This window comes from Setaria italica, chromosome III (genome assembly GCF_000263155.2).
Source record: "Setaria italica strain Yugu1 chromosome III, Setaria_italica_v2.0, whole genome shotgun sequence".
NCBI lineage: Eukaryota > Viridiplantae > Streptophyta > Magnoliopsida > Poales > Poaceae > Setaria > Setaria italica.
Window position 1 is genome coordinate 11,515,133 of NC_028452.1, and position 22,744 is coordinate 11,537,876.

General features: G+C 46.9%; 1 pseudogene; it reads left to right on the forward strand.

The window, feature by feature from the left end:
- The first annotated feature begins 14,261 nt into the window (after window positions 1-14,261).
- The window catches only part of LOC101784414, a 15,043-nt pseudogene continuing 6,560 nt past the window's right edge, over window positions 14,262-22,744 (forward strand).

The window sequence follows — 22,744 nt, forward strand, 5'->3', positions numbered from 1 at the left end:
GGGGTGGTGATGATGACCGGAGGTAGGGGCCGGATTGCTGGCCGGCGGCGTAAGCTCGGCGGCCACGGCACCGTGGCGTGCTGGGCGGGAGGTAGGGGCCGGCGAGGCGGCGGCGTGGCGCGGGGCCGAGGCTGCCGGCGCGGGAGGGCGACGTGCGGGTTGGAGCGCCCGGCGTCGGGTCGTGGCACAGCGGCAGGGAGCTGGGGTAGGGGCCGGCGGGCGGCGTGCTGCCCAAGGAGGCCGGCACGTCCGGCGGGACCGGCCAGCGGCGGGGCCCAGGCGAGCGGCGGGCCGGGCCGGCCGCCGGTATGGCGCCAGGGAAAGGGGCACCGGAGTAATGAGCTGGGGCCGGCAGTTCGGGCGCCAGGAAGAGGAAGAGGAAGAGAGAGAAGAAGGGAGGAAGAAGAAAGGAGAAGGAGGAAGGAAGAAGAAGGAAAAAGAAAAGGAAAAAAAAGGGGAGGAAAAAGAGAAAGAAAGAGGGAGAGACCGCGGCACTCGCGGCACGCGGTCGGAGCACGCGCACGGCGTCTGACACCGGCACGCGGCGAGATTCGCGGGCACAGATAAAGAGACAGGTGGGGGTCGGCATGGGTACCGGGACGGCGAAATCGCCGGGGAGATTCTCGATTTCCGGGAGCTCAGCGGTAAAAGATTTTTAAGACGGTTTTTAACGGGTGATTTTAGTTAGTGATTTTTGCGGGCGTTACAGATGTCGGTTATATTACTTTTACCCCTTGGAAGTTGCACTTTGATGGATCGGTTTGCAAAAGTGGCTGCGGCATTGGTGTGGTGCTTATTTCACCCAACGGGGCTATCTTTGAGTTTCTTAGCTGGTTGGATCATAAGTGCACCAATAAGCAAACTGAGTATGAAGCCTTGTTATTCGGTTTGGAAATTTTCCCAGAGATGGGGGTTAAACATGTTGAAGCTTATGGTAATTCTCTGCTAGTAGTACAACAAGTGTCCAAGGTATGCCAATGCTTAGATGGGTTTTTAAATGCTTATCTCGATAAATGCTTAGGCATAATAGCTTGTATGGATGAATTTACTATTTATCATATACCGAGGGAAGAGAGTCCGAGGGCTAATGCTCTGGCACAGTAAGCGTCGGGCTGTAATGTCCATAAAAGGAACTTTCATGAAAGAAATCTGATGCTTTGCGAGGCCGAGTATTATGTCCTGGAGGAACCGGTCCGACCGGCCTCCGAAACAAGTCTGACCGGTCTAACCGGTCTGACCGCCCAGCTAACCGGTCTGTCTAGAGAAAAGTTCACTTTGGCTATGAATTGTCACAAATTTGCTAAAGATGAAGTGGATGATTGGAAAACACCTCTGATGAATTATTTACAGGATCCTAAGTGCTTGGTTGACAGAAAGGTTCAACGATGGGTGCTCAAGTTTGTGTTAATGGACGACGAGTTATATTGTTGGACGGTTGATGGATTGCTTTTGAAGTGCTTGGATTCTGATCAAGCTAGGTTAGCAATGGCAGAGGTGCAAGAAGGGGTTTGCGGTACACATCAATCGGCTCGTGTGATAAAGTAGCTCCTCAAACGAGCTGGTTTTTATTGGCCTAAATGATAGCCGATTGCTTTCGTTACTACAAAGGTTGTGAAGAATGTCAGAAGTTTGGGAATGTTCAGTTGGTGCCTGCTTCGTCAATGCACCCAGTTATAAAGCCATGGCCATTTAGAGGATGGGGATTGGATTTTGTTGGTAAAATTCACCCTTCTTCATCAAAGGGGCATTATTTTGTGATTGTGGCTACTGATTATTTTACCAAGTGGACTGAGATGATTCCCATTAAGAATATGACACATCGAGAGGTGATTGGGTTTGTCAAGGAACATATTATACACAGATTTGGTATTCTGCAAACTTTGACCACTGATCAAGGGACTTCATTTATATCCAAAGAGGTACGTGAGTTTGTGGAATCCTATGGTGTTAAGCTGCTCAATTCATCTCCTTATTATGCTCAAGCTAATGGTCAAGCCGAGTCTAGCAACAAGATATTAATTAAGCTTATCAAGAAGAAGATAGAAGACAATCCTAAAAGATGGCACGAGGTGTTATCTGAAGCTTTATGGGCTCATCGTATTTCTAGATATGGCGCGACTAAGGTTACTCCTTTTGAGCTTGTTTATGGTCAAGAAGCCGTTTTGCCCGTCGAGGTAAATATGGGTGCATATAGGTTAGCTAAGCAAGATAATCTTGATTTCGATACTTATTATGCTTTGATGATGGATAATATTGATGAAGTGACCGATAAGTGGATGGAAGCTTTGGCTAAGATTGAAAAGGATAAAGTTCGAGTGGCTAAATCATACAATAAAAAAGTTAAAGCCAAAACATTTCAGGTGGGAGATCTGGTTTGGAAAATAATTCTGCCTATAGGAGCTAAGAGTAATGAGTTTGGGAAGTGGTTTCCGAGTTGGGAAGGACCATACAAGATTACAAGTGTGCTCCGTGGAAATTCCTATATGGTGGAAACTATAAGTGGATTTCATCTGCCTAGAGCTCTGAATGGGAAGTACTTGAAGAAGTATTATCCAAGTGTTTGGCAAGACGCATAGAAGCGGTATGGCCGATATATTGACGTATCGTCCTCAGAACAAATGGCCAGTGGAATCCATCGTCCTTAGGTATATTTCTTGGTACGCAAGCTTTACCAAGAAACATGAGGGCATGTGTTGACGTCCAAAAGTGGCAGCGCCGCCGATCAGGCTCGAAAGCCGATCTGGTAGGCGAAACCGGTCTGACCGGTTTTCCTGACCGGTCAGACCGGACAACCCTAGTCCGAGAAAAAATCAAGAGTCCTGGTTGAATTGGAGTTGAAACGGGACTTTCTTGCGGGAAAAAGCCTTCCACCCTATAAATATAGAGGGCCCTGGCCGATTGAGGGCTAATACCCAATCGTCAAACAAATCTTTTTACCTTTTATTTCCAAACCCTAACTTTTCCAACCCCCTTGCTTTCCTTCTTCGTCTCGACGGCGGTTGAGGAAGCTCTGAGTGGCCTGACCGATCTCAGAGCAACCCTAGGCGCGCCATCTCCAACGGGGTCCCTCCCGAGGCGGTGTTCTTAGGTTTTCGCGACGCCATCGGTCTGACCGGCCTACCTAACCGGTCTGACTGGCCAGGTGCTAAGGCGCCGACGAGGTGATTGCTTAACACACGCGCGAACTAGCGTACTCGTGTATTGACCAGAAAAAGCGTCAACACTCTCTGACCTATTCAACAAAGCAAAATAGTCACCTTAAGCTCTGTAATACGAGCACTAACCTTTTGAATCATACATTTGTAGTGTAGGAGGGTGTTATGTTTCTTAATCACGGTTAGCAGAACAAATAATCATGGTACAAAGGTCCATGCAAATTCGATCAATAATGGCTTTTAACTTGTAAGTACCACATGTTTCCATTGCTAAAAGTATACCCATGCTAAATAGAAATTGCATGTCAGTGAACATTAGTTTATATCAAAAGTGAACATTGAGCCGCCAACATTTCCAGTAACTGTGGTGTACTTTCATATGTTGGCATATGCTACATAAGCAAGCGGATATTTAGTTACTCGTTCATATCAAATTTAGAGATGTTGTATAAAACCAAATCAATCTCCAAGCCACATCAAAGAAGGTTGGCCACTCCAACGCGGGTGCGGCAAAGCCACGCCAGGTTTCTAGTGGGTGTACACCCAATAATTTTGACAACAAATTTACAATGAGGATGCATCTACATATACATATATTTATATTGGGTTAGTCTGTATACATTTGAGTCCAAATAAGCAAAACAATCCACCACAGCCATTCTCACCTCCTCCGTCGCACCCTCTCATGCTGGGCCGGCCTGCTAAGTGCTGGCCGCTTGATAGAGCGTCGTCGCCTCGTTGGCCAAGGCAAAGCCGTCGGGCGCGGAGCAGGCCTCGTTGGCCAAGGCAATCATGGATGCGGAGGAGTCTACATCGTGAGTGGGGGCGGCTGCCGCCTATGTAGACTGCTGGGGAGGCCACAACGGGCGCTGAGCAGGGCTAGCCGTGTGTGCCAGCAATTGCTGTAGGAAATTCAGAAGAACAGAAGAGTCGTGAAGTGCAAATTGGCAATCCAAAGACTTCTCAGTAATTCAGTTATGGAGTTGAGCATCTATCTTACCAGCTTAGTAACTTCAGCACTGATGTGTAGGGATAAGTGGTTTAGAAAAGAATATTGCCGAGCTTCTAGTGTTGTCTGCATGTTTCTTAAATTGGTGCCACTGCTACCAGTTGCAACTTTAAACGTTCAAAGAGAACTTTCATCAATAAATTTTGTGAAGAATAAGCTTAGAAACAGTATGGGAGATCAATACTTGAATGGTTTTAATTGAGAAGAAATAGTAAGTGATATTGTATGGATTACGTGACTGTTTGGTTTCTACCTTTCATTTGTTTTTATGGAACTTCAAATTTTTTCTATGGGATAATTGTTCGGTTTATCATGTACACCCAATATGAAAATCCTGCGTACGCCAATATGTAGTATTGTCACCTGCATCAAAGCCATCAACTTTATCTAGATTTATACTCCGATCAGAAAATAGAACTTTATTCTAGTAAAGTGGGGTTCCAAGGCCCATGGGCTAAATCACCTACCATACTTATGTTAGCGGGCTATTGAATAGGGCCTACTGTGTGAATAGAGTTCTCATTGTGGGCCTTTTAGAAACTGGTGAGCCCAACACAATAATGTCTAACAGAACTCTCTAACCACCCATCTCTTCCTAGCCAGATGCTACAAGCCCCTCACCTGATTGCAAGGTCGGTGGAATAATATCATGGTCAAATGTAACTAACCTGTTCTTGCAAAGAATCAAGTCCAAAGAAACCCATTTTAACTGCCAAGTGCCAAGCATCCTGCGCATGCAAGTGCGCGCGAGTTGAGTAAGGAGGAGAGGGGGGGGGGGGGATCAAGTCCTAGTTTGTTCATACAGTTCATGCCCTCTATATCCCGTAATTTTTGTGCGCTACATGGAATCTAATCTTGATCATGTTCTTGTTTGAGAGGTTTCAGGATTCTATAGTTCATAAGCTAGATTGCAAGGTCACCTAACTATGTACTGCAAAAGGGATTCTATAGTTCATATATAAGCCAGATTGCAAGATCACATAACTATGTACTGTGCAAAGTAGCACATAGATAAATTATTTCGTTCTTTTTTTCTTTCTTTGTTGTGGCTTGCTAATCTCCTTTTGTCTCCCATAATCCCGAGAGGAGAAAAACAGTTTTGGCCTTAGACAAGAAGAATGTAGGTTGTCAAAAAACAGGCTCATGATGTCATTTCATTCTAAGTATTAATACACATCAAAATTATGTTATGACACATTTACTATGGTTTTAGGTTTGCTGGATATGATATCTTGTCCCTAAGATGACTAGGATCCTTCTGCACATTTTCCTTTGCAGCTATCATCTCCAATCATATATATACTATATGTTTATCCTAGAATTATTCAAAGATATCATTGTCACACCTTGAAATTCTTGGATTTCAGGATGTGATTAGAAAGAATAATTAAACAATAATTTCTCATAATTTTAAAATTTTCCAATATTTATTTTCTTGATAGGAAATTTAGTATAGGAAAAACAATTGGTTATTTTTTTGAATTAAATAAAGTGTTTCTATGTGTGTTGCACTCATGCCAATGCATCTTGGTGTTTCTTGAGTGCAAAAGGTTTTAAAATACGTTGAGTTGACAACCACGTCCTTCTAAGAATTTTTCAGCTTTTTCTGGAATTCATTCTCATTTTTCCTAAAGCAAAATCTATTTATTAGAAGGCTCTAGGATTTTTTCCTAGAATTTTGAGCTTTTAAGAGTATTTTTTGTGGTTTAAATGAATTATCTAGAACTTTTCTGGATTTTTCTTTCACGAGAAATCATTTCTAAAAAGAAAAATAAACCTATCCTATCCTGCCAGGGTGAGCCTTGGGCCCGACCCGCTCTGGCCCGCCAAAGCCTATCGGGTGCCGCGTGGCCTTGGTTGGCCCTGGCCGCTGCCGTCTTAGCGTGCGCGCCACGCTAGGGTGCCCATCCGCGCCCTATAAAAGCTGTCGCCCGAGGCTGTGCATGCCCTTGCTCGCCATCCACGCACCGCCGCCTCACCCTACGCCTGTAATGTTTCTGAGATCTTTTGTGTCTTGGAAACTTTACAAAAAGACCCCTGTTTAGATTAGTTCCTTGCAACAAAGTCCAACCCATGTTCTTTATAGATTTAACCCTGAGCCTTATCAATTTTTCAAGCACTATTTACAGTGTCTTTTAATCTTTTCTGCTGGCCCTCCAGTTATACGGTTAATCACATGAAGATCCCTAAAATCTTGTTTAACCCATAGAACCTACGTTTTACCTCCATTTAACCTCGTTCTTATTACGTTAAATTCATATCAACTTAAATTATGTGTTAGAAGCAATGTTAATCATATTCTATATTTTTTAATTTATTTAAAATATTAATACGATCAAGTACTTGTATACTTGTTTTTCTAATTAAAATCTAATTAGAGTTCAACCCATGTTTTCATACTAAATTTTAATTTGATTAATGTTTAGTTAAACAACTATTCCAATTAAAAGCTAATTAGAGATATACCTCGGCTTTTCATCAATTAAACTCAACTTGATTAATGTGTATTTAATTTGTTTTATAAATAAAAGCTACATAGGTTATATCTCGAGTTTTCTTTATTAAATGTTAATTTGACTAAAATAAATATAAATGTGTTTTTAATATAATTTGTTTAGTTGAACTCGAAATATAAAGTTATACGCTTAGATGCTTTTACATGCTTCGTTTAAACTCAAATGTTAATTTGCATAAATTGTACTTAAATACTTATAAATAAATAAAATTGGACTAAGTCTTACATTCGTCTTGTCATATGTAAATATAACTTGATTAATTCCAACTAAGGTATCTCTCTGAAATATCTTTACATTGTTTTTCTCAACTAAAATAAATGAAGCATGTAGCTCATCTTTTCTTTTATGTTTGAAATCTCTCGATAGTGCATCTTTTCAACCATAGCACCGTTTCTAGTCTTTCTTGCATCCTTGCATTCCTAGAATCAAGCCATATCCTTTCATACGTTCTTTTAAAGCTTTTCTTTGATTGTTGTATTGTTCTTAGTTGTACTTGTTTGTTTGCTTGTATGCTTGTGCTAGTGATTGCTTCGAGTAGAAGGATCGTTGTTCGAAAGCTTTGAAGATTAAGAGTTTCAAGAGAGCAAGAGCTGAGGAGTAGTGAGAGCAACTTTTCTTTGGAGAAAGGCAAGTGTGCCTAACCATCCTTCTGTCTATACTTATTTATAAGAGTACCATGCATTAATTGGAACATGGAGCGACCATCCAAGAAAACAGTGCAACCATAAAAACTACATGGCTCTGGTCTTGGCTAATTTATTAGAAACTCTAGTTTGTGGTAGTTTTACTTGAAGGGGCAAGACGGGGAGACAATAGTTGGTGTATAGCCCGGCCCTCAAACTGATCTGCTCTATGGTAGCTTCACAGTTTGAGAGAGATTTATGCATTGCGCTGATCATGAAACCTTAGCGAGCTATCCTAGGGAATCTTTGTAAAGGTCTCGTAGCGTCCCTAGTCACACCTCGGTAGTGTGATAAGTGACTAATTTTGAACACCATGGTTGGGTCCAAAGTTCTTCTGAACTTTTACGTGACTTGTGAGTAAAGATGTACAACCTCTGCAGAGTGTAAAACTGATATATCAGCCGTGCTCATGGTCAAGAATGGCCTGAACCCTCACATGATAATTGAACTCGAAGATGGACTTAAATCGTTATTCTGGTTATTTCTTGTGGCCTTGTTGAGTACCAACCATAAATGTACTCACCTTTGCTTAGTGTTGCTCAGAAGAAGAAGGTGTGTGAAGTTTTCTAAAGATGATGCTGAGTTCTAGGCGTACGGAGCACCCAGTCGATTGCCTGTGAAGTTTGGAGCCTTCGTTTCGAGGATTAAGCGTAAATCTCTTATATACTCTCTTGTTCTTTACGTGATACTGTTGTCACGATCCCTGACGCTGTCGACGAGGTCGGTGGCAATGGTGCCATAGAACCAAGACCGAATGACGCAGTCCATCCGGTCCCAATCAGGAGAGGCTAGGGTGGGAATGTCACGAAGAACGTGATCCTGCGACGAGTACTTGCCGACGGTGAGGAGAAACTGCTCACGCCATCGTGAGTAGTTGTCGACGACAGTGTCGAGGATGATGGGGATGAGGCTCCGAATGTTCTGCACGGCGACGGCTTGGGCGTGCAAGTTGAGGACGGCGGCGACCTTGTGGAGCATCATGGCCTGGTGAGCGTCGGGCGCCTGGTCGGAGAGGTCGGAGAGGTCGTCGCTGGCATCCTCCTTGTCGAAGTCAGGCAGGACGCCCTTGCGCTCTTGGGTGATGCGCGCCAGGGCCTCACGAAGGCGGACGTCGGTGGCGTCGCGCTCCGGTGTGGCAGCGGCGGCGGTGCTGAGCAACGGCGGCGGTGCTAGCATCAGCCGTGCGCTTGGCAGCCTCGGCGGCGGCGTCAGCCGCAACGGCGGAGGACTCGAGCGGCAGAGTACCGGCCATGGAGGGTAGCGGCGGTGGAGAGCCGGTGCGGGAGCAGCGCCGCGGGTGGACGCGCTAGGATGCGGAAGGTAAGGAATCGGGGATAACCCGAACTCGTGATACCATGAAAGATTGCGTGGAATAATAGATTGATTAGGTTATACAATACGTACAAATATATAGGCAGCCTTTGGTGAGATTTATAGAAACACAACCAACCAAGGGATAAGACTACCCATCCTAATTCATCTAGGGCACGGTAGGTAGCCAGCCTGGGCCTGGCGCACAGCCAGGGCCCATATACACGCACAACACATACAATACATACACATCATCCAACATTTATTATATGTATGAAATTGGATCCTAATATATATATAGATAGCACTTTTTTTTTTAAGAATCAGGTGTGACAATCATACAGTTTTTTAGGGCACTAGACAAAAATATCCTCCCTGGTTTGCCTCTGGACTTTAGCGATCTTGGCGCTGGCCCATGGCAAAATCATGTCCCGGTTACCATCGAGCAAAAGTCAGAGCTTTGCCATGAAAATATGCAGTTTACAGTTTGTCCTTGTACATTTGTCAGTTTTATACTGTTTCACCTATAGCATCACAAGGCATTGGTAATGAAGTTCTTGTCCTGATGATTCAAGATTCATGACCAATCCTTCTCTGAAATAAACATGGCACCATCCAGGCATATGGATCTCTATTGCTCTGAAACCACCATGTTCCTGCTGCCTGCTCGCATAATGAGATAGCACCAACACCGAGCAGGAACCTTTGAGGTGGCGAAGGCTGGCTGTGTTCAGACGGCGGCTCCCATGTGTGATTTGTGGTTTTCGAACACTGCCGTACGGCCACCCGCAAAAGAAACGGCAATAGTACGTCTGTAAGTGGCCTCTCCATGCCCCGAAAACGCAGGCTAAGCATGGAATCCGAGCATGTGATTGTCACATGACCCGAGCAGATGGGGCTTGACTCGATTGCATCAGCATTCAGGAATTCGTGCAGTCCCAAGGGCTCATTCAGTTCCGGCTGTGATCTCGGCTGGGCACCGGTTTTGTTTCCAGCTGCATGGTTGTTCAACAGATTCCAAGTTTTCAACAGCAGTTTGCAAGTTTTTTCAGTGCCTTTGCAAGAGAGAGAAAAAGAAAACTCACCTGTTTGCCTTGTCAGTGTATTCTTCGTTCACAATGCATTCTCAGACAGGCATCGGAGCACACAAATGATAAGCAGTTCAGCGCTGCAGTTCAGACTAGAACCTTATCTTCCGTTGAGATGCATGCCTGTACGGTTCCATACCATTGATAGCTCAGCGAAATCATTAGTTCATGAACATCTTTCTTTAATACAAAGACGCGCCAACCTTTTGCGCGTTCTCGAAAAAAATAAATCAAATGCTCATCGAACAGGAAACTGCTCACTCGAATTTCTGATGGAATAATGCGACACTACATATACTTAACATTTCACTAAAAAACTTCCAAGTTGAGTGCTCAACCAGGATAGCGCGCACCGTGTGCAGCCGACCAAGACAGTTCCGCAGACGAAGGCAGCCTGCCTACTAGCCTACTCCTGCCGCCATGCCGCCATCTCCATGGAATCATTTCAAGTAATAGCCACTAGCATATCGGTTAGGAATATCTAGCAGGACATGAATGAATCCCAGAGGAAGGGAAGGGGAGCTACCTGCAGGCACATCTGGAAATCGAATCCTCCTAATTGCGGCATCGATTCGGTGTCAAGCGGGACCGTTGGTCTACATGCTCCAGAGGCGTTGTCCCCTAGAGCGTCATCAAAATTCGTGCCACTTGACGGGATGACTCATATGGGCTAAGAGCAACTCCACTAGCAACCTTCAAACTAAAACTAAAGCTTCTAAAAATTAAATGAGTTCTCTATTTTTTTGACCGTAAAAATATCTCCAACTTTAGAAATAGTCCTCCAGCAGCAGCCTTCAAACTAAAGCTCTTAAAAATTAAATGGTTTTTTTAGACCGTAAAAATATCTTCAACTTTAGAAATAGCCCGCATAGATAGAGGGCTCCCTGAAGGACCCATGTACATAGAGAGTGAAGGGGAAATTTGGAATCTTAAATAGGAGCCAAGTAAAAGATTTGCTAGAGTGCGTTTTTTTTACATAACCTTACTAGAGTAGGAGGCTGGTGTGCTGGAGTTGCTCCTACCCCCTAACCGCTGTAGTCTGTAGGCGGAAGCCGGAGCGCGGCAGCCTCCCACTTCCAAGAAGGGGTATATGCCCCTTCCAAGACGTTGTTTATGATAAGCACAAGTAGGCGATGGGGGCGGCAATGGAACGCAGAGATGTGAGCCTTGGCCTCTCCTATATAAGCCTGCCAGATGCCCTCACTTGACCACGCCATTGCAGAAGCAGATCCAGCAGTAGTAGTGGTGCAGAGCACTCCAGCTCACAGCTCCCCACAGAGCCTCTGTTCATTCGGCCAGGATGAATAAGCCATGGAGCCAGGGGAAGCGCAGGGGAGGAGGACTCAGCAGGGTGCTGAGGGAGCAGAAGGCCAGGCTCTACATCATCCGGCGATGCGTCGTCATGCTCCTCTGCTACCATGACTGATCTGCTGCGGTGCTTGCTGTTCTTCCCTAGCCATTGACTCACTCTAGGTGTTGCTGTTGCTTTGATCTTACAGTTTCTGGGTTTTAGGAACTAGGATTGACGATTCTTTGATGTACATAGGGTAGGTCTCGGGTAGCTACTGACGATCTCCATCCTTAACATCTCGTGTTGTGTTAGTGGTTGTTACTCCTAAGTCCTACAATGGCAAGGATGTGCTGCTAGCTATTATCATGTGTATTTGCTCTGTAAGAAATGCAAGATAAGAAAAAAAGTTGTCTTTTGGTATCTACCTTTTTGTCTTGCATTCAGAGTCACTTTTAAAACAGCTGTTTCAGCAATCTTGAATATGTAACCATCTGAAGGTCTGGAGTTTGCACTGACATCCAGATAAAGCAACTTGCATGTGACAAAAAAAAGCTTTGTGAACACAACCAAACAAGGAAGATACACATACTACTAATTCTAAAGATATGATTGCAATGCTGGATGCTATCTCTGAAAAAAAGCATCATTGCAGTTTAGTACAATTTTTTCAGGGCGTTTGAGTAATGTTTGCAAACGACACTTCTAATAATCCACATTAACACATAGCATACTTCCCAGTTTTCAGGTGGCACTCTTCACTTTCAACGACTAGTAACGAGCATCCAGATTCCTCCCAACTTTATTTTTTGAAAGAATAGATTCCTTAGACAAGTTACCAATTGGTAAATAAATCATCAAGTTGACAAGTTGCCCCGTTTGGTACTTTTAGTTTTCCAGCAGCAATCAAAATGCAGACTCAAACTACAAAAAACGCATCATAAAAATCTGTGCAACAATTAGGTAATAGCCTAATAGTACAACTAGGTAATCTTTCAAGAAACAAAGACTAGCTAGGTACAGTGAGCAGCAAGCACTGGACCACAACTAAATGAGAAGCTTCAAGGTACTTGCATATACTAGCAGCACTGAGCTGCAAATGACCTGCCCCCCATCCTTGAATTCTAAGTTTTGAGATGCACAGCTCATTGCGAACAAAAGCCTGGCAGATCTTGTCAGGTGCACATATACGTCCTTATCTTCAGCATTGGCAACTGACTAGATGGTTGAACTGAAAGTGTTTTCTAACGTGAATGACTAGGCACGGATTATAAAATTGTACCAACTGAACATGCCAGTTTGTGCATGGCCACTAAGGGAGTTCAGATGTTTCAGCAAACTTCTAGGCACTAAATTTTGCTTAAAATTCTGTTTTCTCCATGAGCATGATGCACGCCATAAACCAAATGATCTTTTTGCCAAGAGGAAAAGATTTTTTTTGTTGGATCAGACAATTGCTGGCACAATTTGTAGTGACCTTAAAGCAAGTCCTGACTCTGACAAAGTGGCAAGCAGAGTGCCTAGTGCTGTTCTTGCATTGGATCGCTTCAACACTTCAACCTGAAACGAGCGTTTAGGACGCTTTGTTTAGAACATGGATCAACTTAGATTAGTACAAATTGGGGTCGGCTCCAAACACGCTGTTCCTTTTTAATTACCTAGGGTCGGCAAGACCAGCGCTTTACCCGCTATGGGAGGTCGCGACAGAAAGGCGTATCCTACAGCCACTTGCTGTACTTGCTTCAAAAACCATGTCCAAGTTCAGGCATTGCTGTAAAAAAAGAGTTTGCAACAGGCAGCTCGCTTACTTACTCTCAAGTGGTGCCAGCCACAAGCCATTACTTGTAGCACTAGTTGCTGTACTTGATCAGTAGCTCTGAAGCTTGGTTGCTTCTGCCTGCAAACCAACGATCAAAGAAAGATGAAGAAAGCCATCACGTTTATGACAAGCTAATTAGTTACTGTAAACAATGAACTAATTTGCTTGTTTTAAACGCCATATTTTTAAGAACGGAGGGAGTATGCGCCAATATGCATTTAGGTATAAATAACCTTCGATTAGCATATACATCCAGCTATTCAAACTACCGTCACTAAAAAAGAAGTGCTATTCAAGCCATGAAAATGTGATGTAGAAATGCTGACGAGATTTATAAGTGCCGTAGAAATGTGATGTGATACGGCATAGCAGCATGTGAGAATTGAGATGCGATGCTCTTGTCTCTTGTGCGATATGGTGAGGATTGCAAACTACAAGAAGATGAGGCATCGATGATCTGCATTGTTCACATCCCAGTCCCACAGTATAAAAATGGTTGACACAGCTCATAGTACATGCCAGTGGTTCAGCGTATCCGTGTATGCGACTGCTCATGGTTGGTCAAACATTTAACAAATGACATTGGGACGTTGCCATTGCACAAATGTTGATAGAAAACCTGAAGAAACTGCATCGGTCAGCCTACTCCTCCAAAGTCAAACACGCGGATAGCATTGTTTTGCCTGCAGGCCGCAAGTCAGAAGCTGCTGTTTGCACGAAGGAAAGGAAGTGTTACGAAGGCAAAACAATAGCTTCTAGAGTTGACTTCAGAGTTATATCAAAGAAAGTGTTTGGTCGGTTGGGGCTGTGGCTCCTGAGCTGGCCCTCGCTTACTTCTGCTAGTGAGTCAAACTGCCCAGCCTGTTATATATAGTTTTAACAGCTACTTTTGCTGGTAAGGGTGTTGTTTTGACTCTGCTGCGCTGCTGATGGAAGAAATGAAGTTGGCATATATTCGTTCAAACCTCATTTTGCGTTCCATTCGGCGATCAATTTTCGACGCCAAAGCCTTCTGAGAGATAAACACGATGCGCGGCTGAGCCGTCGAGTCTTCTCGGATGGCTGCTCTGCTGCTTCATGCTTGCCTTGCCTTTGGCGGGTGTTTTGATTTCAGTTTTGTAGAAACAGCAGTAAGAAGGGGCACAAAAAGACATGACAAATTCAGACTGTAATTGACGTGAATTGGGATTGTTACTAAATTGTGAATTTGAGTTACAGAAGTTCCATGAACTGTGATCATTGGAGTACTGTGAACTAAGATTACTCAACGTGTCAATTTGAGAGGATATTGCTGATGTTGTTAATTTGAGAGCAAAGTTTGGCTGCTGAATGTACAACGAAACCAAAGAAGAAATGTTCTCTGAAAGCCACTGCAGATGTACATTCAGAGAAGAATGTCCTCTGAAAGCCACTGAAGAAATTGCAAGTCGAAACGATTCTCTGTTTACATCTGCAAATGTCCAAAACCGATGTATACAGAAGAAGTAAAAAGATCATCTCTGGTTGGTCCCTGTAATAATATTTTTAAAGATCAACTCTTGGCTTTCTCAAAAGATAAGCCTCATGAAAAGGGAAATGATATTGTCTGCTCAAGAGAATTACCCAGCCAGAGTCATCTCTTTTCAGCCCCAACTGCTCCCTCCTCCCCGCCTCCGCCGCGCCGTGTCGCCGCCTCCAGAGACCCCTGCCTGCGCGGGCCCTAGTCTCCGCGCCGCGCTTCGTGGCGGCGTTCAAGTGGAGATGGGAGGCGGATCCACGCTCCAGTCCCTCCTGTGCCTCGCCTGGCTCGCCGCCACCCTCCCCATCGCCGCCGCCGCGCTGCCGATCCCCGCGGCTGCCGGCGGCCGCCTCCTCCAGCAACTGCTCTGCACCTTCTCCTCCCGCGGCAAGACCGTCAGGGCCGCCTCCTCGTCCTCGTCCAAGCAGGTACGATTTCTGGCGGAACTGTCGATGCTTCGCCTCATGTTCACGCTGATTTCCGCTTGGTTATGGTTTTTTTTCTTTAGAAGCATAGATATGTCCAAGCTTAATCGTGGATTAGTTGTCAACTCCAGAAGCTATTTTGCACTGTCGACAAATACGGTTCTTCTTCCGAACTAAATATAACTGTGTCACGGGATATCAGGCTGCTGGTGGAGGGGAAGAGTGGGAATTTTTTCGTTAGAGGTGGTGCCTTGACAGATTACCATGCCCCTGTTACTACATAGCTGAGTTGCTGCAGGATAGCAGATCAAATCTGATAGAGTTTCAAGCTGATGTAGATTGCTTTGATGGTATGTGGTGGTATTGCCTTGCAAATTACTGTGCTCCTGCTGCTAGAACCTGATTGTTTATAGAATAGCAGTGTAAAACTGGTAAAAGTTTGACTTAATGTAGTTTGTATTCGAGAAGTTTCTGCATTATACAATTTGTGGCCTGTAAATTAGGGATCACTCCTAAGACATGCGCTTCTAAAACATGGTAATTAGCGTCTTTTAACTAGCAATGCAATTATTATGTCAATTTTGAGGTATTATGTCAATTTTGAGGTTTAGTTACGATAGTTTGACCATATTGTATATTCAAACCATGTGCTGAATGAGTTCCATGACAAAAATTTTATACTGCATAGTATCAGCAGTTAGATTTAACATCAATTTTCCTTGAACAGTTTCTTTTGCACATCAAAATTTTGCTACTCTCAGAAGCTCAAACTTACAATTCTTCTCCAAAAGTGCAGAGGTTCACTGTTCCACAAAAATTCTTCTTGCATTTTTACGTGGTGGGTGTGGTTGTGACGACAAGCTTGCTACTTGCAATATGGTTCTATGCATACATGAAAATGACACCTTTGATGCCGGAGCCATCGAGTTACTCCATGATTGCTCGCCATCTTGTTGGTAGTTCCAATTCATTCTCTTTGGCAAATTTCTGGTCACCACGCCCCATGGAACACAAATATCGTGTCTGGCGGACTGTATTTGTACTTATATTGATGGAAGTTCAGGTCTGAGACGCCTGTATGAGACTGAACATGTATTCCACTACAGCACTACAGCTTGGATGCACATCATGGGATATCTCACGGGTCTTTTGTAAGTTACATCGTGCCTTTTGGCTTTCTCTATTTCTTTATCATGTAAATCTTGCTGAGGCATGCCAAGTTGACTTCATATTCCCTCATTTTCTTCCCTTCACATGAAAGTTCTTCTCTACATTGCAGCAGCTCGTGCACATCTTATCCACAAAACATGCAATTACGTACAAGGGATGAATCAGCAATACAATCCTTTAGCGGATGGCACATAAAATAACCAAACGCATTGCTGCTAATAGCAACTCATAAGGGTTAAGATTTATGGTTGGCTTTCTTTTGAGTAATACTTGAAGTTACACCTTTGTTGTAATGGTGATATTACCTAGAGGATTACACTGTTGTGGACGCCTTTGTTGGGAAAGTCTACAGCAGGAGGGCGCCAACAGCCTCTAGTGGCTGAGTAGGTGCCTGATTTAGTTTGTTAGCTGGGTCAGTAGTTTGTTAGGCTTAAGATAAGGATTAGAGGAGTTAGTTGAGATTTGTAGTGGCCGGCACTCATATAAGCCGAGCCATAGTAGAGGAAAGGTAAGCAGAGTAGAATCAATCTGGTCAAAGCCTCCTAGGGAGCGCGAACGTGATCTACTGCTGCGCCATTATCATCAATAAAGCCTTCAGTTTACTAGCCCTATCATCTGGTATCAGACGGGACTTTCCTTGGCCTCTGTCTGCTGCCGCCACCTCGCCCACTACCACACAACTCCCCTACGCGCCGCTAAACCCACTGCTCCACCACCACCATGGGTGATGATCTGAAGCACGCCCTGGAAACCATCCTCGCTGACCTCTTCGCCATCAAGTCCGAGATGTCCACGATCAAGGGCGACCAGAGCCGCCTCAACGTGGCGGTCAACAGATTGCAGTCCGACCACCACTCCTCCGGCGCCTCCCACAGCGGCACCCTCACCGCCCCGCCTCCTCCGCCACCGCGTGAGCACGCCAAACACAAGCTCCGCTTCTCGCACTTCACAGACCTGGTCCTTTGGTTCTACAAGGCGGAACAATTCTTCCGCGTGGACCGCACATCGGACGACGAGCACGTCTAGCTCGCCTCTTTCTACATGGAAGGTGCTGCCTAGGACTGGTATTACCGCCTGGAGCAGAACCATGGCACCCCCACATGGCCGGAGTTCGTTGACAAGGTGCAACGGGCGTTCGGTCCTCCGATGCGCAGCAATCCGCTCGGCGCTCTCATGAAGCTTCGCCGCACCGGGACAGTGGAGGAGTACAAGGCATAGTTCCTTCCCTGCTCCCCCGCTGTCACACTCTCCAGGAGCAAGATCAAATCGATCTCTTCACCGGTGGCCTACGCAACCCGCTGCAGACCGATGTCGAGCTCCAGCACCCGGCCACCCTCAACGACGCTATGGGGCTCGCTCGGGCCTTCGAGCGCCGCCTGCAACTGGACGACGATGACGATGGTACTGCGGCCCGCTCCACTGCCCGCGCCAACCCCACGGTCCGGTCACGCCCGTTTCACGCCCTGACTGGTTCCCAGATGCCGCCGCCAGGTGCCAAGACGGCGCCGTCAACTCCACTCGCCCCAACCAAGACCGCCCCTCCAGCAGGCGCGCGTTTCAAGCGCTTGACGCCGCAGGAGATGGCCTAGCGCCGGGTGGAAGGCCTCTGCTTCAATTGCCCCGAGAAGTTCTCTAGGGATCACAATTGAACGATGAAGGGCCTGTACCTGATGGAGCTTGATGACGACGCACCGCTCACGCGCGCCGTGGAGACGGAGCCAGCTTCTACCGATGATGTCGAGATCTCCCTCCACGCCCTCACCGGAATCAAGACAGCGGACACCATGCACCTGGCCACCTCCATCGCCGGCGCCTCCCTTCGGGCCCTCATGGATTCGGGGTCTACGCATTCATTCATCGCCATGGACACAGCCCGCCGCCTCAGCCTCCAGCTTGCGACATGCCCCGGCCTCACCGTGGGGGTCGCCAATGGGGATCGCGTCCCATGCGCCGGAGTCTGCGCCGTCGTTCCTGTCAGCATTGGCAATGAGGGATTCTTCATCGACCTGTTCGTCCTCCCCCTCACCGACTACGAGCTTGTGCTGGGCTGCCACTAGCTCAAGTCCCTGGGCCCCATCCTTTGGGACTTTGAGCGCTAGACCATGGTGTTCTGGCGACAGGACCGTCACATCCTATGGATCGGCGTCATAGCGTCCAGGGATCCGACCCTTCACGTCGTCGAACGCCTGGACTTCCTCCAACTGCTCCTCGCCAAGTTCAGTGACGTCTTCACCCCGCCATCCTTGCTGCCTCCAGCTCGGCCCTGTGATCATCGGATCCATCTCCTCCTAGACACTTCGCCGGTCGCGGTCCGCCCCTACTGCTACCCCTAGCTGCTCAAAGATGAGCTCGAGCGCCAGTGTGCAGAGATGCTGCAACAGGGCCTCATTCGCCTCAGCACTTCGGTGTTCTCGTCACCGGTCATCCTCGTGCGCAAGAAGGATGGCTCTTGGCGATTCTGCGTCGACTATCGCGCCCTCAACGCCAAGACGGTGCGCGACATGTTCCCCATCCCCGTCGTCGACGAACTACTGGACGAGCTCAACGGCACCACCTACTTCACCAAACTTGACCTTCGCACAGCTATCACCAAGTCCGGATGCACGATGATGACATTCACAAGACGGCGTTCCGGACTCACCACGGCCACTTTGAGTTTGTGGTCATGGCCTTCGGCTTGACAAATACCCCGGTGACGTTCCAATCTCTCATGAATGAGGTTCTTCGCCCCTTCCAGCGTCGCTTTGTGCTCATGTTCTTCGACGACATTTTGATCTACAACACATCCCTCGCCGAGCATCTGCAACACATCCGAGCGGTCTTGACCACCCTGCGTGCCCACAGCTTGTTCCTGAAGCGCTCCAAGTGCTCGTTCACAGAGCGTCGGGTGGAATACCTGGGCCACTTCATCTCCAAGGACGGCGTGGCCATGGACCCGGCCAAAATCGAGGCAGTACAAGGTTGGCCAACGCCGCGGTCAGTCCGCGCTCTGCACGGTTTCCTCGACCTCACGGGCTACTACCGCCGTTTCATCCACAACTATGGCGTCATCGCTGTGCCCCTAACAACCCTCCTTAAGCGAGAGGCTTTCTGCTGGACCGACGCCGCCACCACCGCCTTCAACGCGCTCAAAGCAGCACTCACGTCTGGTCCGGTCCTCCAGTTGCCTGACTTCACGGCGCCGTTCTTCGGGGGTGTTTGGGAGAGGGGTGCTAAATTTTAGCACCCCCATTTTAGTCACTTTTAGCCACTAGTGCTCCCAAACACCTAGGCTAAAATGGAGGGGCTAAATTTTAGCCCCCCATAATCCATTAGCCCCTCAAGAGGTGCTAAAATGGACTAAAGGGGCTAAAAGTGGTCCCCTTATCCAAAATTCCTCCCCTTGCCCCTCTCTCTCTCCTCCCTCTCACTCCTCCAACATGGGTAAATAGGTCTTTTGTCAACATAAGTGCTAAACTTTAGCCCCTTACCCAAACACCCCAAGGGCTAAACTTTAGCCTCAACATTTGAGAGGGCTAAAGTTTAGCCCAAGGCTAAATTTTAGCCCCTCCTCCCAAACAAGGCCTTCATCGACTGCGACGCTTCTGGCTCCGACTTCGGCGCCATCCTCCACTAGGGCGAGGGGCCGATCACGTTCTTCAGTCGTGCAGTGGCTCCACAGCATGCCAAGCTAGCGGCCTACGAGCGTAAGCTCATCGGCTTGGTCAAAGCTGTGCGCCATTGGCGGCCGTACGTCTGGGCACGGCCATTCACCGTCCGCACCGACCATTTTGCCCTGAAGTTTCTCCTGGACCAGCGCCTTTCCACCATTCCCTAGGACACTTGGGTCAGCAAGCTCTTCGGCTATGACTTCACGGTAGAATACAGACCAGGACGCCAGGACGCGGCTGCTGATGCCTTGTCACGCCGCGAGGAGGACACTGCAGCCATGGTAGCTTGCGTCCTCTCCCGTCCGGACTTCAATCTGTTCCACGAGTTTCGACGGGAGGCTGTGAAGCTGCCATATATCGTCGCCAAGCGCTAAGAGATTGACCAGGGCCTTGTTGGAGCAAACTGGTCCGTCGTTGATGGGTTCTTCATGCACCGTGGCCGCCTCTTCGTTCCCGACTCTTCGGCACTCTGGCCGCAGCTCTTGCACACAGCGCACGGCGCTGGTCATGAAGGCGTCCAGAAGACGTTCCATCACCTACGCGCCTCCTTGTACAGCCCACAAGATAGCAAACGCATCCGCGACTTCGTGCGGGGCTTCGCCGTCTGCCAACGGAACAAGACGGAGCATTTGCACCCAGCTGGCCTGCTGCAGCCGCTGGATGTTCCCCACACTGTCTAGGCTGACATCGCCATGGATTTCGTTGAAGGCTTTCCCAAGGTGAGCGGCAAATCAGTGGTTCTCACGGTGGTGGACAAATTCTCCAAGTACACGCATTTCATCACCCTCGGCCATCCTTACAACGCCACATCGGTTGCCCAGGCATTCTTCAATTAGATTGTACGGTTTCATGGGTTGCCATGTTCCATTATCAGCGATAGGGACCTGGTCTTCACACTGCGTCTCAGCTCCGCTTTCCACCCACAAGCAAACGGTCAGTCTGAGCTCAGTAATCGAGTGTTGGGCATCTACCTTCGTTGCCTCGCCGGCGATCGTCCAAGGAGTTGGCTGCGGTGGCTGCCATGGACTGAGTTCTGCTGTAACTCGTCCTACCAGACAGCCCTCAAGGCAACACCGTTTGAGGTGGTGTATGGTCGGTCGCCTCCCACTTTGGCCGCTTATCAGCCCGGTCTGTCACGGGTGGCGTCCCTGGACAGCCAGCTCATTGAGAGGGATGTGTTCTTGGCTGCTGTTCGGGAACGGCTCCTCCAAGCACAAGGCATTATGAAGCAGCAGAATGATACGACACATCGGGATGTAACTTTTGTTGTGGGTGACTGGCTGGCTTCGTCTTCACCAGCGCGCGGCCTCATCCATCAGAATGCCCAAAATGCCAAGCTGGCTCCTCGCTATTACGGGCCTTTCCAGGTGCTGGTGTGCATTGGCTCTGTCGCCTATCGTCTCCAGCTTCCTGCCAAGGCGCGCATCCACAATGTGTTCCACGTGGTGTTCTTGAAGCCTTTCCATGGCGAGGCCCCGACTGCCATTGCTCCCATGCCTACCATTGTGCACAGTCATGCTGTTCCTGGACCTGATAAAGTTCACCGTGCCCGCCTCAACCGTGGTGTCTGGGAAGTCCTGGTGCATTGGCTTGGTCAGAGTGCTGCTGATTCTACTTGGGAGCGGTTGGAAGAGTTCCAATCCACTTATCCAGACTTCCAGCTCGAGGATGAGCTGTTTCGAAAGGAGGGAGGAAGTGTTGTGGACGCCTTTGTTGGGAAAGTCTATAGCAAGAGGAAGAGGGCGCCAACAGCCTCTAGTGGCTGAGTAGGCGCCTGATTTTGTTTGTTAGCTGGGTCAGTAGTTTGTTAGGCTTAAGATAAGGATTAGAGGAGTTAGTTGAGATTTGTAGTGGCCGGCACTCATATAAGCCGAGCCATAGTAGATGAGAGGTAAGCAGAGTAGAATCAATCTGTTCATAGCCTCCTAGGGAGGGCGAACGTGATCTACTGCTGCACCATTATCATCAATAAAGCCTTCAGTTTACTAGCCCTATCATACACAAACCATGGAAAATTTAGACTAGGATTTGTTTGAACAAGTGTCATTGCACTGACCTTTTTTATTGCATTAGTCTTTTGAAATAACATATGTTCCCCCCCCCCCCCCCCCCCGCCAGCTACTATATGGCTGCTCCTTTATCACTTGCTACTTGTCTTCCTAAAGAAATGCAGTATCTTGATATCAATTAGCTGAGTTCATAGTAAAGGGTCGATCAAGAATGCCAGACCTAGTAATTGACCCGTCACATCTCTTGAAGCCTCTTCTAAAGTTGGGGTGGTGCCAGTGGATCGGTGCTGTTATTTTCATCTGGGGCTCCATCCATCAGATCTGGTGCCATGCAACTCTTGTCCATTTTCACTTCTCTTTAACATATGTAGAACCCTAAATCTACTAGTTATTTGTTTGTTGCAAATGTGAACAATATACAACAGCAACCGATATGTATAAACTATGGCAATGTTGAAATGGCAAACAATAATTGTTTAATGTATAACGATGAAGGTTATTAGATATTGATAACAGTATTCAAACTTCTATGAGACAGTTTTGCAGAGTTATTTATGCTTTTGGATTTCATTGTTTATTTTTCTACCTTGACAGGGATCATTGCGTGAACACAAAAATTCAGATGAATATGTAATTCCGTGCGGTGACTGGTTTAGTTGCGTTTCTTGCCCTCATTACCTTGCTGAACTAGTAAGTTCCTACTCCCTTCATTAATATTCAGAATATTGCACATACTGATGAATATAGAAAATCCCATTACAGTGCTAAAATAATTATCTCAAGTGAGAGTAGGCTAACCAATAAATAAACTTTATATTTGCTGAACTTATAGGGCCTGGGAGCCTGGGATGGGTTCCCTATTATATGATGAGGGGGGGGGGGGGGGGGCGTATCAAACAGAGGAATTTCCTGTGTTTATACAGGTTTGTTTAGGTTTACACTGCAGCTCTATGTGATGTAATGTCAGTCAGACTTCTCATCACATCAAATACGTTATTATTAGGAAGTACATATGTGTATTAGGAAGTATTTATTCTTTCTATGGACCCTTGAATGGAATCCTTGGACTCCCAACCCTATGGGGGAAAAAAAAAAGGGCCCCCCCCCCTAGGGGGGGGGGGGG